This window comes from Bacillus rossius, chromosome 2 (genome assembly GCF_032445375.1).
Source record: "Bacillus rossius redtenbacheri isolate Brsri chromosome 2, Brsri_v3, whole genome shotgun sequence".
Taxonomy (NCBI): Eukaryota; Metazoa; Arthropoda; class Insecta; order Phasmatodea; family Bacillidae; genus Bacillus; species Bacillus rossius.
In genome coordinates, this window is record NC_086331.1 from 56,534,590 (window position 1) to 56,548,339 (window position 13,750).

Below are 13,750 nucleotides of genomic sequence, written 5' to 3' on the forward strand. Positions count from 1 at the left end.
CCACAGGTTCCCCTAAAACCTCTCAGCTCTCGGCATACGGCATTTGGTAGGAGTAATTTCGTGAATGTCGCATGGAACGGAAATGTGAAACCACGGTGCTGCCATCTGTGGCGGGTAGCGCGAACCAAAGTCCACAATGCCAAAGTCAAACTTCAAATTACTAACTGTTTAATGCATTTTAACCAGATGGGTAGTTGTTTGATAAAATTCCTTGTTGGAAATCAAGTACAAAGGCGGGGTTTAGTATTTTCACAAGTCTTTTCCGCGGTTTTCGGACCCGTTTCATCATATTGTTTGAAATTTTGGTCTGTTTATCAAATGATTCAATACTAAACGTAACTGCTCCGGCAGTGAATTCTAGCGGAGGGTGCTGAATCTACATGTGATTCGCGTCAAGAAATACAGCAGGAAAAACTATTTGCGTGCATTTATCACACTCGGCATTATTTTAAAGAAGACATTAAATTTTGTGTCCGACTTTCGTATTATAAGTGTATTTGCATCATGAGAACACACGAATTTGCTCGTTACCGAGGTTATATGTCACACATCTCCGACGAGTACCTACTTAAAGACTCGATCAAATTTTTTTTCTTTGTAGGTCTAGAATATCATGAAGGGCGTGGAAAGGTTACGTCACACGTGTTTAATATACGGGAGAAAAAAAATTTTCTTCCCGGAAAACATAATCCCAAAGTTTCACGAACGCGTAACTAAACATCTGTTAATCTTGCCTACCATCGCTCGGTATCAAAAGATAATAAAATAGCGAATTATCAAGTGAAAGTTTTTACCCACGTGTATTTAGTACCCATTATTATTTGTATTTTTTATTACTATTTTTTGTTTTAAATACCATTTTTAACCTGTAATTTGTATCTGACTATTCATACTTAGGGGTGGGTGTGCCCACGGCCACAATCGCAGCTATGGCACCAGACCACCCTGCAATAGCCGCGATGCATGCGAGCTTTTTACAATAAAAATCCTGACCTAAAGCGTTTGGGGCTTGCCTTGAGACTTATCCATACTCCAGCTGAACTTAACTTCATAGAAGCAGTACGAAGGCCCACATAACTGTGCAGGGCTCTCGCTGGCGTACAGGGATATGGAGGCTCGCCAGAAAGAAAGAGCGATACATTCAGTACTCGCAAGTGATGTGTTAACATATAACCTTGGTAATGAGCGAACTCGTGTGTTCTCATATTTTTCACGTTGCAAATAAACGTATAATACGAAACTCCCATACGAAATTTATCGTAGAATTATTCACAATAATGCCGAGCTTGATAAATTTACTGACAATTTCTTATAAAAATTTATAGACACTTAATTTCTGCGTTCGCCGTTAGAATTCGTTGCCTGAAACATAAACGTTGCTTGCCACCATCGACTGCAGATGGCAGCATGCAAAAAACCAATTTTAAACTATTAGAAACCGCTCCGATAAATTATAAATAACTTCAAAAATTCCTAAACTCTGGCTTTAGATCTGATTTTCGACAAGGAAAATTATTATTAAAAAACTATCAATTTGTTAAAATTAATTAAAAATTTAATACTATAAAGTTTTCGCCCACTTTAGAATTGTACTTATATGGTACAACCAAAATTTTCACCTGAAACATTTTGAATTACTTATAACACTCAGTATATGAATGATTATTTGTTTTTGCTTAAACGACTATAATCATTCTGTAAATAATTACTGCAAATAAGCCTTAACCATATTGAGTTGATTCAACATTGTTATTAAACTCAAATATTATTTTAAAAACTAATAAAATATATTTTTAATGACGAGATTTAAACCATGTGCCTTAAGATCGATAAGCAAGCACTCTTCCGCTGTGATACCGATCCCGCTGACATGTCGTTAGGTGAATATTATTATAATAAGTTAAATGCCAGATTCCATAGGTATTTTAAAACTTGAGATTTTATTTACTGTGACTATTTTAGTTTACCAAATATACTCCGCGGTAGTTTCAATATTATAAAGTTTCATTTTGCACACCAGTTTGTTTGGTAGGCCTATGTATCCTAATGTTTACAAAAGTGACAAAATTTAGGCTTATGTTGCTACACGTGGGTCAGCAATATTTGTGTCATAATTCCATTCATCGACATCCATTTAATTTTCACGAAATTACGCCTACCAAATGCTGTATGCCAAGAGCTACGATGTTGAAACATCAATCACCGTGAGGCGTATCTCACGGGGCATTTCCTTGGCAGCCATCTTGTGGCTCGGGAACCCACCGGGAACAATTCTCATGGAAACTGAGCTTGCGTTAACACATGACATTCACAGCCTTGCTCAGTTCCTAAGGGCGATATTCGCCCTTGAAAATCATTTTCGCAAACGATTTTGGTGCAAAACATTAAAAAAATCATTTGAAATAAGGCTTCAATTTAGGGGAAAGTGTTTGTTTCTATTAATTTTTTACCTTTTTAAATTTTTTTTAAATATTACTTACATTCCCTCTACTTCATTAAAAATATTTTAGTATGGTACCATCTTATAGCACACAGAATTTGCGCTTTCCTGTGTTGTACATATTTGAAGGTATTTGCATTGAAAATTAAGACCTAATGAATAAAAACACCCAACTAGTTGCATTTTGCAAGGAAGTACCATTTCTAAATTAAAGTGTGTGAATGTCTCAAGGAAGATAAAAATTGCAGGAAGGGCAATACTCTTTTTCAACGGAGAGGTTTTAACGTATGCAGTAAGCGACCGGTTGTTAGAATAAATGATCCAGATAGCCACACTGCGAAAGATGATCTACAGCCTCGCACCGCCATCTTGAAAATCTGTAAATATTAACCCAGAAATTAGGAAAAATTTCCAAATTTCATTAAAACATTGACAAAATAAATTAATTGACCCAATCTATTCCTGTCCTTAGTTCGATGCTTGGTCAACGCAAAATAAGTAATTCACCTAAAAATGAAATCATTTTAACATACAAGTGACAGGTTCGAGAAATAAAAAAACTAAATACAAAGATAAAACATTATTGCGTATAACTACAAGTACAAACAAGTAAATTACCAGCGTATCTCAATTTCTGCAGTCTTCTTAGAAGGTGTAGCGAATCCTTTGCATGCCTTGTCAAATGTTTTCAGGGCAGTTCTACCAGACAGTCGGCTGACCAGGCCCTGCCAGGCCCGACCAATCAGTTGGTAGTTAGTGCCCAGGCACATCCAGTTAGTTGTCTAGGTACATCATATAGGTTGGCTAGACACATCTAGCAGGATGGTGGTGCACATTTAGGTGGTTGGCCAGTCACAACTAGTAGGATGGTAAATCATGTAAATTTGGTGTTCATTCACATACAGTGATTAGCCAAACGGCCTTAATTTCGATACTCGGCGAACATTTTAAACAGGTCATGTACAATTTCAGGTGTATAAGCCAAGCATTTCCAAACCAAAAGTTATTTTTCGTTGATACTCTCGGTGTACCTTACAACCAAAACATGTACAATATCAAGCGTTTTAACAAAATGTCTTTGAACCACGAGGCCAATCTTGTCCTGCTACAGAAATGACAATGCATAATTAAAAAATGACACACGTATACACACAATTGACAAATAGGCCACACAATTGGACACTTAAGCCAAAAAGACACACACAGGACACACAACCATCAAAAAGGAAACACACTATACACATATTCAATATTAGTGAAAAGGGACACACATTGGACACACATGGTTCTAAAAAGACATCCTGGATACACAATCAAAGAGAAAGGACAAACACAGAATACCAATTCGTCAAAAAGGACTCAAACTAGACATACATTGACACACAATAGACACACACTAGACACACAATGGACATACTTTAGTCTAAAAGGACACACACTGGCTACACATTTGACAAAAAGAACACACACTGAACATTCATTCAACAAAAATGACATATACACGACACATATTCGTCAGAAAGGACACACACTGGAAATACAATTATCAAAAAGGACACAACCTGGACAACACATATTTGACAAAAAAGGAGATACATTTATCTAAGAGGACACACACTTGACACATGCAACAAAAGTACACATACTATACAAAAATGTACACACAATGGACACAAGCTTGAAACACACAGGGCACATAATGGGCACACTTTGGACACACAATTGTCATTTGGAACCACATTTGGAACCACATTAAAATTAAGTAATGCACATTTCCCGTTAAGGGCGTACATGTGTACGAATATTCAGTTTATTAATATACGATCTCATCTTTAGGGATACGATTCCGTCAGCAGAATATGATACCATCAGTAGTATATGATCTCATCAGTAGAACACGAAACCATCAAAAGGATACAATCCCATTAGTAAGATATGATCCCATCATTTGGAGACGATCCCATGAGTAAGATACTATCCCATGATTAGGATAGGATCTCATCTGTAGGATAGGATCTCATTTGTAGGATACGATATAATCCAGCTCCATCTGGCTACGATGATTCCATCTGCATTTGGCTACAACAGCTTTTGACTACTATTTCATTTGTATACACCTGGCTACAAGGCTATGACCCTACAGGGCTACAAGGCCACAAGTCTACGAGGCTACGAGGCTACATGACTACAATGCTACCTGACTAAGAGACATGACTACAAGGCTACAAGGCTACAAGGCTACAAGGCTAAAATTCTACAAGGCTGAATTCAGAAGCGAGAGTTAATCATAGTTAATCATCTCAAGCAAAAATAAACTTGTTGCAAGTAGTTTCGGAATCTTACAAACAGTTGTCTTTACATTATGTTATACAGTCAGTTAATCTTTTTTTTTGGAGGGGGGGGGGGGGGTGATGCCGGATTCTTACTCACGATCGCAAGAAAGGTAAAGCTTTCCAGACCTCAAGGGTAAGGGATATCGTCTTGCATGATAGTTAGTTTGTAATCAACAGAGTAATGAATTTTATTTTTATAGAAATCCAATGATAAAAAAAATTGTATTTGCTGGTTCGGTAACAAGAATTTATCAATCAAATTGTGGCCATCTGGCTAAATTAGTAACTCAATAGTTGGTAACTCTGACTGCAAGAGCTTTTGGTAATTTTTAAAATCTGTTATAAACATTTTGCGTTATTTTTTACATTTTATGTTCATTTTTATTACTTTTTGTATATTTTATTTAATTTTAGTTAGTTTTATACTTTAGTTTTTATTTTATAGTTTCTCAAAACCGTTCGTTTTTATGCTGGCCGGCTGTTGGGGCGCTACCATCGCTGGTCTGACGTCACGAGCCCGAGAGCGGCCGATGCAGGACTCGATCGCCAACAGCCGGCGAGGCCGCTTAAGCATCCACGAGTCACTACGTCAGTGCGCGGAACTTTGCAGCCCGATGATGAACTGGTGACACCATGGAATCGAGGCGATGCGTTTACGTCTAGTCTACCAGAACTTTGAAGGGAAATCGTTGGCCTTTAAAAGTAGGTATGGACCGAGCTAGAAGTTGTTTTGAGCCCAGACCTATTTTTTGAAGAAACTGCGCACAATTTTACGCGGTGTAGTTGTTTGAACTATGACAATGATTAATGTTTGTGTTAACTATTTTTTAAGTCACGTAAGCACGGGTAACACCCTGTGTCCGTTAGCTATCTACAGTTAGTGAAAGACATAGATTTTGACATTAATAGTGTTTGTAAGGGCACTGCAATCAAAGTACATTTTATTGCAAGTGAAACCTTCGATCAGGAATTACTCTGTGGAAGATAAAATACTCAGTTTATCCGCTGACGTATTTTAAACGGACTTTTAGTGATGTCACATGTGAGCCCAAGTTGACCGGAGCAGTGGCGAGGCTCGTAGCCAGTATCAACAGCTTTTATGACTGCTTGTCAGTTACATTGTTTTTGCGCAACGTATTTTTTTCTTTAAAGAAATCCTGCCCCATGAGGACATTGTTTTGGACATGAATATTTTTTAAAGACTTTTAAAAAAGTTTCCATTTAAATTGCATAGGCATTTGTTTGTAATTAGGTCTGTATAGATTCGTAATAATGTCATGAGTACTTATTAACGACATGATAAAATTTTATAACTTTTTTAGGAAATATAAATTATTTGTTATAGTATATGGTAGAAGGCACCCTGCTGTAAAATATTGGTACTGAGAGAAACAACAGGACTGTTCATTGGCAAAGAGCCAAAGTATTTTTATTTTTATATAATATTTATATTAGTATTTAATTATCTGGTTATTTTAAGTGTAAGTAACTGCCAAATCAAGTATAACAATTTTTGCAAACGAAATTAATTTTTGTATTGCTGTTAATTTATACACAAGTAAATTGTATATACTAAAACTTGCGCTTTTTCTTGCTTATTTGCTGACCCGTCAATGGAGGCCCTTAATTTTTGCACTGCTTTTTGAACATACTTTCTTTTGGTCGACGCCTCATGAGTGAGCAAATCACGCGAATAATGGTAATTTGATAAATTTGATAATTTTTGGTTTTTTTTTACCAATTTTAGTAATAATTACCAGAGAGCGTCAGGAACGTGGTTCACCTTTCATTTTGGAGGAAAGGTGGGCTACAAAAGAAACTCTGAATATAATTGCATAATCTCATATCGAAACAAAAATGCATGCAGTGATTGTTTTCTCAGGAATAACAGGAACCATATGGACAATACAAGCAGATGTCTCGCCAGGAATAATCAGGAGCAAAACGATTTCCCTTCCCTTGAGTTCTAGCGATGCCCTCCTTTTCTCGCGATCGTGAGTGAGCATCCCGCTTCCCACATGTAAGAGGAACTGCAACACAGCATGTGGCAACTGTTAGCAAGAATCTGAACTACTTTAAACAAGTATTTTTTGGCATTAGCTGAGTTAACTCACGCTGCTAAATGGAGCGTTGTAGACTGTTAGCTTCGTAGACTTGTAATTTCGTAGCCTTGTAGCCATGTAGACCGGTAACTTCGTAGCCTTGTAGGCTTGTAACCTTGTTGATATCCTTGTAGTCTTGTAACCTCGTAGTCTTGCAGCCACCTAGCCTTGTAGCTTCGTAGCAAATTAGTCTTGTACCCATGTGGCCTTGTGGTCAGGTAGCCTTGTAGACATGTAGAATTTTAGCCTCGTAGCCCTGTAGTCTCGTAGCCTTGTAGCCTCGTAGACCTGTAGTCTTGTAGGATTGTAGCCTCGTAGCCACGTAGTCTCGTAGCGTTGTAGCCAGATGCATACATGAGTCACTGTAGGCAAAAGCTATTGAAGCCAAATGCAGATGATGTCTGTGTATCCAGATGGAGCTGGAACTTATCATACTGATGAGATCGTATCCTTCTTATGGAATCTAATCCTAATGTTAGGATCCTATTATACTGATGGGATCATATCCTACTATTAAGTATCCTACTGATTGGATATGTAGCCTTAATGATGAGATCGTATTATACCAGGTAGAATTTTCGTCCAAATGTAGGCCTTTCATTTAAATGTGCTTCCACTGGTTCTTCCTTTTGTGATTGTGTATCATTTGAGTGTCCTTTTGAATAATATTATGTGTCTAGTGGTGTCCTTTTTTATTGAATATGTGTCCAGTATGAGTCCATTTTGTGTCCTGTGTGTGATCTTTTTGACGAATGTGTCCTGAATGTGTACTTTTTGAAGATTGTGCATTCAATTGTATGTCCTTTTTGACAAATGTGTATCCTGTGTTTGCTATGTTTGAAATATATGTGTCCAATCGTATGTCATTTTGGACGAAAGTGTGCCCTGTGAGTGTTATTATGAAAGAATATTTGTTCATTGTGTGTCCAATGTGTGTCCTTTTTGACGATTTGGGTTCTGGGTATGTCCTGTGTGTGTCTATTTTGTGTCCTGTTTGATAATTGTGTGTCCGGTGCATTTAAGTGTGTGTCTAGAGTGTGTCCTTTTTGACGAATGTGTGTCCTCTGCGTGTCTAGTGTGGGTCATTATTTACGATTGTGTGTCCAGTATGAGTACAGGATTGTACTTTTTAAATATTTTGTATCAATTGTGTATCCAGTAATGGTTTAATGTGTGTCCATTTTGACGAATGTGTGTCCTGTGAGTATCTTGGGTGTGCCTGGTGTTTGTCCTTTTTGATAATTGTGTGTCCAGTGACACAGATGGGGTGTACTACCATACATGGAGCTACACCGACACCCCATTTTCACAGCTGTTCCGTCATCGGTCAACGCCCGCAAGCCTCTAATGTCGCTAGAGTCCAAAATGTCTCTCCCCTGCATACGTCACACTCCCGTGACGTCATCCACCTCCCTCCGTTAATTCCCTCTCTTTCATACGTGGACAAGTCCATTCAACAGAGGTAAATGGCCGCACGGAAAACAAAGTCTTTGATTAATTTTAACTGAGACTTTTGAAGACATAAATAAAAATAAATATGAAAGCATTAAATGAAAATTAAGTTAACATTAAAATTAAACATAGTTAAACATTAAACATAACATGAGACACCAGAAACCTCTCAACCTCCCCGACAAAAATAAAATAAAAAATACAATGAAAATTAAACTAAACTAAAATAACTTAATGCTGGATGTATATTTAACCATTTCAAAAAAAAAACAGCGGCCATGAAACTTTCTTTCCAAAACAATTTTCCAAAATGGCTATATGTAACTTAGATAAACGTCTAATACATCCTAAATTTATTAGAGTCCAAAAAGCCAGCTACCTGCCAAAAATTACAGCAAACATTACAACATGTAAATAGAAAAGACTCGCTAAAACACTTTCAAAATTTACGAAATATATTCTTACAATCATTGTATAAATATAAATATAGTTATAAAAGTATATATATATATATATTTTTTTTACTTATTTACGTCACAACTCCTTTATATCAATTGAAAACCAATTTATATTCGGACTACCCCCGACAATAGGGCTTCAACTGCGAAAGGTGAGCCTTTTTTACCCCAAATTGGTTCCCACATTCTTCTAACAAAACGGTAACGGGCCCCAAAAATTGCTTAATTACATAAAGACCCCCAAAGGCATACAGCAATTTTGCCATCTTATGCTTGCCTTTATCGCTAAGATAGTGCTCCCTACACAGAACTTCCTGGTTTACTGTAAACGGGTTTGGCGACCGCCCTTTATTATACTGACCCCTAACTACCTCTTTACTCTTTTCCAAATTTATCGCTACATCTACCCACACTTCTTCCAACTTACGCGAGCTATGAATTAACAAATTCTCCGGCGAAATGCCCCACACATTTAATAGGAGATGGCAGATGTCTCGTCCCAAGAATATTAACGCCAGCGTAAATCCAGTAGCCCCATAATTGGTCATATTAAAAGCCATATTTAAAAAAATTAAAGGCTCGTCCCATTTTTAATGGTCTTTCTCACTAAAGATGGTCATTGCTATTTTCACATTTTTATTTACCCTTTCAACAAGATTTGGGTTCGGATAATAAGGACTCGTTTAATGTGTTTAATACCCCAATTAAGACACATGCTTTGAAACAGCTGACTACAAAAATAACTGGCGTTATCCGTTACATCCTGTTCGGGCCCACCAAACAAACTCCACACCTTCTCCACAATGGCTTTTATAATCTGGCAACTTTTCATATCCCTCAACAGCATGTGCCGTTAATTAGTAAATTCGACACGATATATTTTAAATTTTTATTATGATTTTAAATTTTTGTGTGGAAATTTTATTTGCTCTACTATAGTGTAATTTTAAATTGTTAGTCTGGTGTACTCCTCTGAGTTAAACTTTGTCTCAGTGCTCTGAAGCCCCTTTCCCATCGGCGTATCGGATATTTTGCTGGCCTAATCCCTGACATGCAGACAGCTTACCATTTCCCCCGCCTTCAGTCACGCCTCAAGCCTGTAATATCATTTCTCTTCGTGACCCTAACTGCATAGACAAGCCTGTAGCTTGCAGGCGACCAGTTCTCAGAGACGAGCTGAGATTGGCCTTTTTCATCACGTATTAGTGTTATGTTCGCTCCACTGCAGCCACGACGGGACGCTTGTTCTCAGCGTCGTTGCACTTTTACCCACCCCCCCCCCCCTTCGCAGTTCCAAGTAAGACCAATGACCGGCCGTAACCCCCTGGGCACCGGTGACCGTTCTCAAGGTCTCCGCGCAAAAACGAGTTCCCTAAAACTGAGCACAAGCGCTACCTAGCGACCAAGTCGCGAACTTCTCCACTGGCCTACCCTCTAGGACGCCAGAGAGCAGAACTTGCTTTCCCTTGAGTTATATGGACGCCGTGGTCGAGTCGATTGTTTTCAACTCAGACCCCCCCCCCCCCCCCCCCGGCAGAGTTCTCTAGTGTCGCCCAGTGATGCCAACTTCAAAACTACGGCCAGAGTTTTTTTTCCGCCCGCATTCGGGCAAGTTCGGAATCTTTCGGCGGCCCAGACCTCCCTCCACCTGTAAGAGCCGGCGCACACTTTTAATTACGAGACGCGTTTCTCCGTGGGTCACTTCGCGCCGCGACTGCAGACGGACCGTTTGATTATCGGCGAGTCGACGAGACTCTGCAAAACTTCCATCCGGCCGCAACCGACTATGTAGTCGCCTAAATGAGGGATGCTGTCCCTATAATCTTTTTCAAGTAGTTTAGTCCGTCTGCGTTGTATAAAATGTAATAGTTATTTTTTTAGCTTTTATTTTTTTTTGAAATTAGAAATCATCCGCGTCCTGCCACGCAATTCGCGAGCTCCAGACCCTGGCTGACTCCACGAATGCAGCGTGCTGGGCAACTCCCCTGTTTTGGTGAGTGATAATTCGCGACCCCCCCTTTTTTTTCCCTTAAATTTTTTTGGGCATTTTCTGCCCCATAGACTGCCTGTATACAAGTTCTAATCAGTTTTGATTTGGACTGTTGCAGACATGGTCGATGACGGGGAGAGATTGATTGCTCCCATCTCGTGGCCACCCCCCTCTCCTGTTCCGTGGGTCACATTAGAAGAAACGTTTCTACTACCCGACGTGATCGTTTGAAGACCCCGGGTGGTAATGTAAATTCAACATTTCCCCCTTACCTAGCTACGAACTCTCTTAAGCGGATGACCAACCCACCAGCGACCAGTGTTTTCCTCAAGAACATGTAGAACGAATAGAACTAATTATCAATGTAATCATCGGATCCATCCAATTTTTGGTGTGAAACTCATAATGCAAATGTTTTTATTTCAAACTAAGAATGTAAATTGTTTTAAATAATCGCGGGCCGGCCCCTTTTCGTTTTTCTTTTTTTTTTCTTTTTTTTTTAAATCTTTGAAACTTGTTAAAACCTTTTGTATGTAAAATAATGGAAAAAAGATAATTCATCAGGGCAAATAAAACAGGGAAACTATAGATCAAGTTAATCGTGTAGTTTTTATTTATTGATTTTAACGATCCACCCACTTCCTCCTTGCTTGTTACAGGAAGTTCCTAAATTTTGTTTGTTCCCAACCTCGTGTCGCCTCTGGTAAATCAATTTATTTAACTTATTTTTTTTATCCAGCAAGTTTCCAAGGCTCCTTTCAAAATAATTCAATTTTGAGGCACGAGGGGTGTTACAACTTGGTAGGAGAGCGTGGTTTCCTTGATCTATAGGCTTACTTGAATAATATAAGCATATCTAAAATAAAAATAAAAGTAAAAAAAAATTTTTAAATTAATTTTTGATAATAGCAACTTTGTAATAATATTGTAAACTGATCGCTGGTACACCCTGTAGTTATATAGATTTAAAAATTTTAAAATTTATCTTGAGTTAAATTTCCGTTTGGACTTAGGCTACCGCGTAGCGCGCGAGACGTCCGTCAGCCAGCCAGCTGTCCTCCCCACCGCGCGTCCCCGAACGTGCTGTTGACAAGGTCGTAGCCACCCCTCCCCCGTCCCTGCGCGCTGCTTATCTCTCACGGCGCGCGTTGTCGCGTCGAGTTCAGTTCACCGCCCTGTGCGTCCTGCACGACCTTCGCAGACACTGTCCGCCCGCCGTGGCCTTGTTCTTTTCTTTTCTCGAGCAGCAGAAGTACCAAATTAATGTTGACTAAACTAATATATTTTTCATTATTCTGGGCACATACTTCCGACCCGTCGGAGCAACTACAATATTATTAAGCTAAGTTAAATTATGAGTGTCTTGTGTAGAATTTAAGGTACTGTTTCAACTATAGTTTTAAGTCTTTGTTGGTTGACCAATCAACGTAAATTTTGTGTATATGTTTTGCTGTCCTCGTAAGACTGGACCAAGCTCCACCTACGAAAGGGACACAATGCTCACGCCGGAGTATCTCCTCCGTGACGAGCTGGAGTACGAACTCCGATTTCGAGGTTTGTCAATCCTCGGTAACATGGGCATGCTCCGGAGAAGATTCCGAGCTGCGTGTGCTGACGAAATTCAACCACAAGTCACTAATCTCGCTGACTTGGACTCTTTGGAGGAGTAACTGACAGTCAAGTACAGGAACCCCCAAAACAAATGCACAATGGAGACAACCCAGTCCCTACCCCACCTCCTTTACCCTCCCCACCACCCTCACCCCCCGTGACATCACGTCGCCGGGCATTGACTTCGACATTCACACCATCTCATTTTCCATCTGCGACTGTCATGGCGACTGGTACTCACCCGAGCACCAATGTCACCTTCGCCTATCCTATGCATTCGCTCTCAGCTCATCATGTTTACATGCCCCAACCCATATACCTACCCTCCACCTCACCTGCCATTTTCAACCCCTATCATGAATTCCGGTCAGCCTTCTCATCCCTCCATACCTCTCCGGAAGCCCTTCTTACCTCCTCGGCCAGTGGAAGGTCAGTTTCGCCACTGATAGCCTTTCCTTCCACCCTGGCAGCTACGCTACCACAACCAGCCCCTGTGCACCCTGGTGGCAGGATAGAATCACAACTTCCTTACCCCAGCCCCGCCACCACATACCTGCCATTGGGCCCGCAGGTATACCAACTTCAAAACCAAACTCAACCTCCACCAGTCACACCTCAAGCCTCTAATCTAGCACCGAACCCAGTACCTGTGGTTCCTACCTTCAATCAGACAACTGGAGGTAGTTTTTACGCTAAGATACCAAATCCCGTTGAAAGACTGCTGGCTAATTTTAAGGAAACCACAGGGTTGGAGCCCAGGAGCCTAATCGACTTCCTAAAGAACCTGTTCAAAATCAAACAAAAGGCAAACCTTCCAGACAGGGAACTCCTAGAAGTTATTTTCCCCTTTACACAACCACCCTTGAGCGAGCAAATGACGCTCGCCATTGAGCAAAACTATTCTTTTGATCAATTTCACGAAGATATACTAAATTATTTTATTCCAGCCCGTTTGATGACCAACATCAGGTTGGAATGGTACAACAGGCTACAACAAAGAAATGAAGCCTTACCTAATTACATAGCAGACATCAAACTAGCCGCTCAAATTCTTCGGTTGCGAGTGTCTGAGAGTGAGATAGTCTCTAACATACTTGATGGAATTAACCCTCAAGAAAGATCGCGGGCAGTTTTTCAGGCCCGACCACAAAATTTTGCCGAGCTTGATCGCATGTGCATCTCCAACACAAATGTAGAATACACAGACCACCAGCGAAATCGAGAAGCTAATGTCTACGCCCACAACAATACCAGAATAACAGAAAATAAACAGCAGTATTATAACAAAAATTCGCAACACAAAAACCGCAATGAACAAGTCGCTAAGCCTCAAAATAAAGATGAACGGATACCTGTCTGCAGGT

At 39.7% G+C, this 13,750-nt stretch overlaps 1 protein-coding gene across 1 annotated transcript in view; it reads left to right on the forward strand.

Moving 5' to 3' along the window:
* LOC134529303 (odorant receptor coreceptor) overlaps positions 1–13,750 on the forward strand; it is a 234,963-nt gene that overhangs the window by 89,626 nt on the left and 131,587 nt on the right. The gene's annotated exons all lie outside the window — the stretch shown is intronic.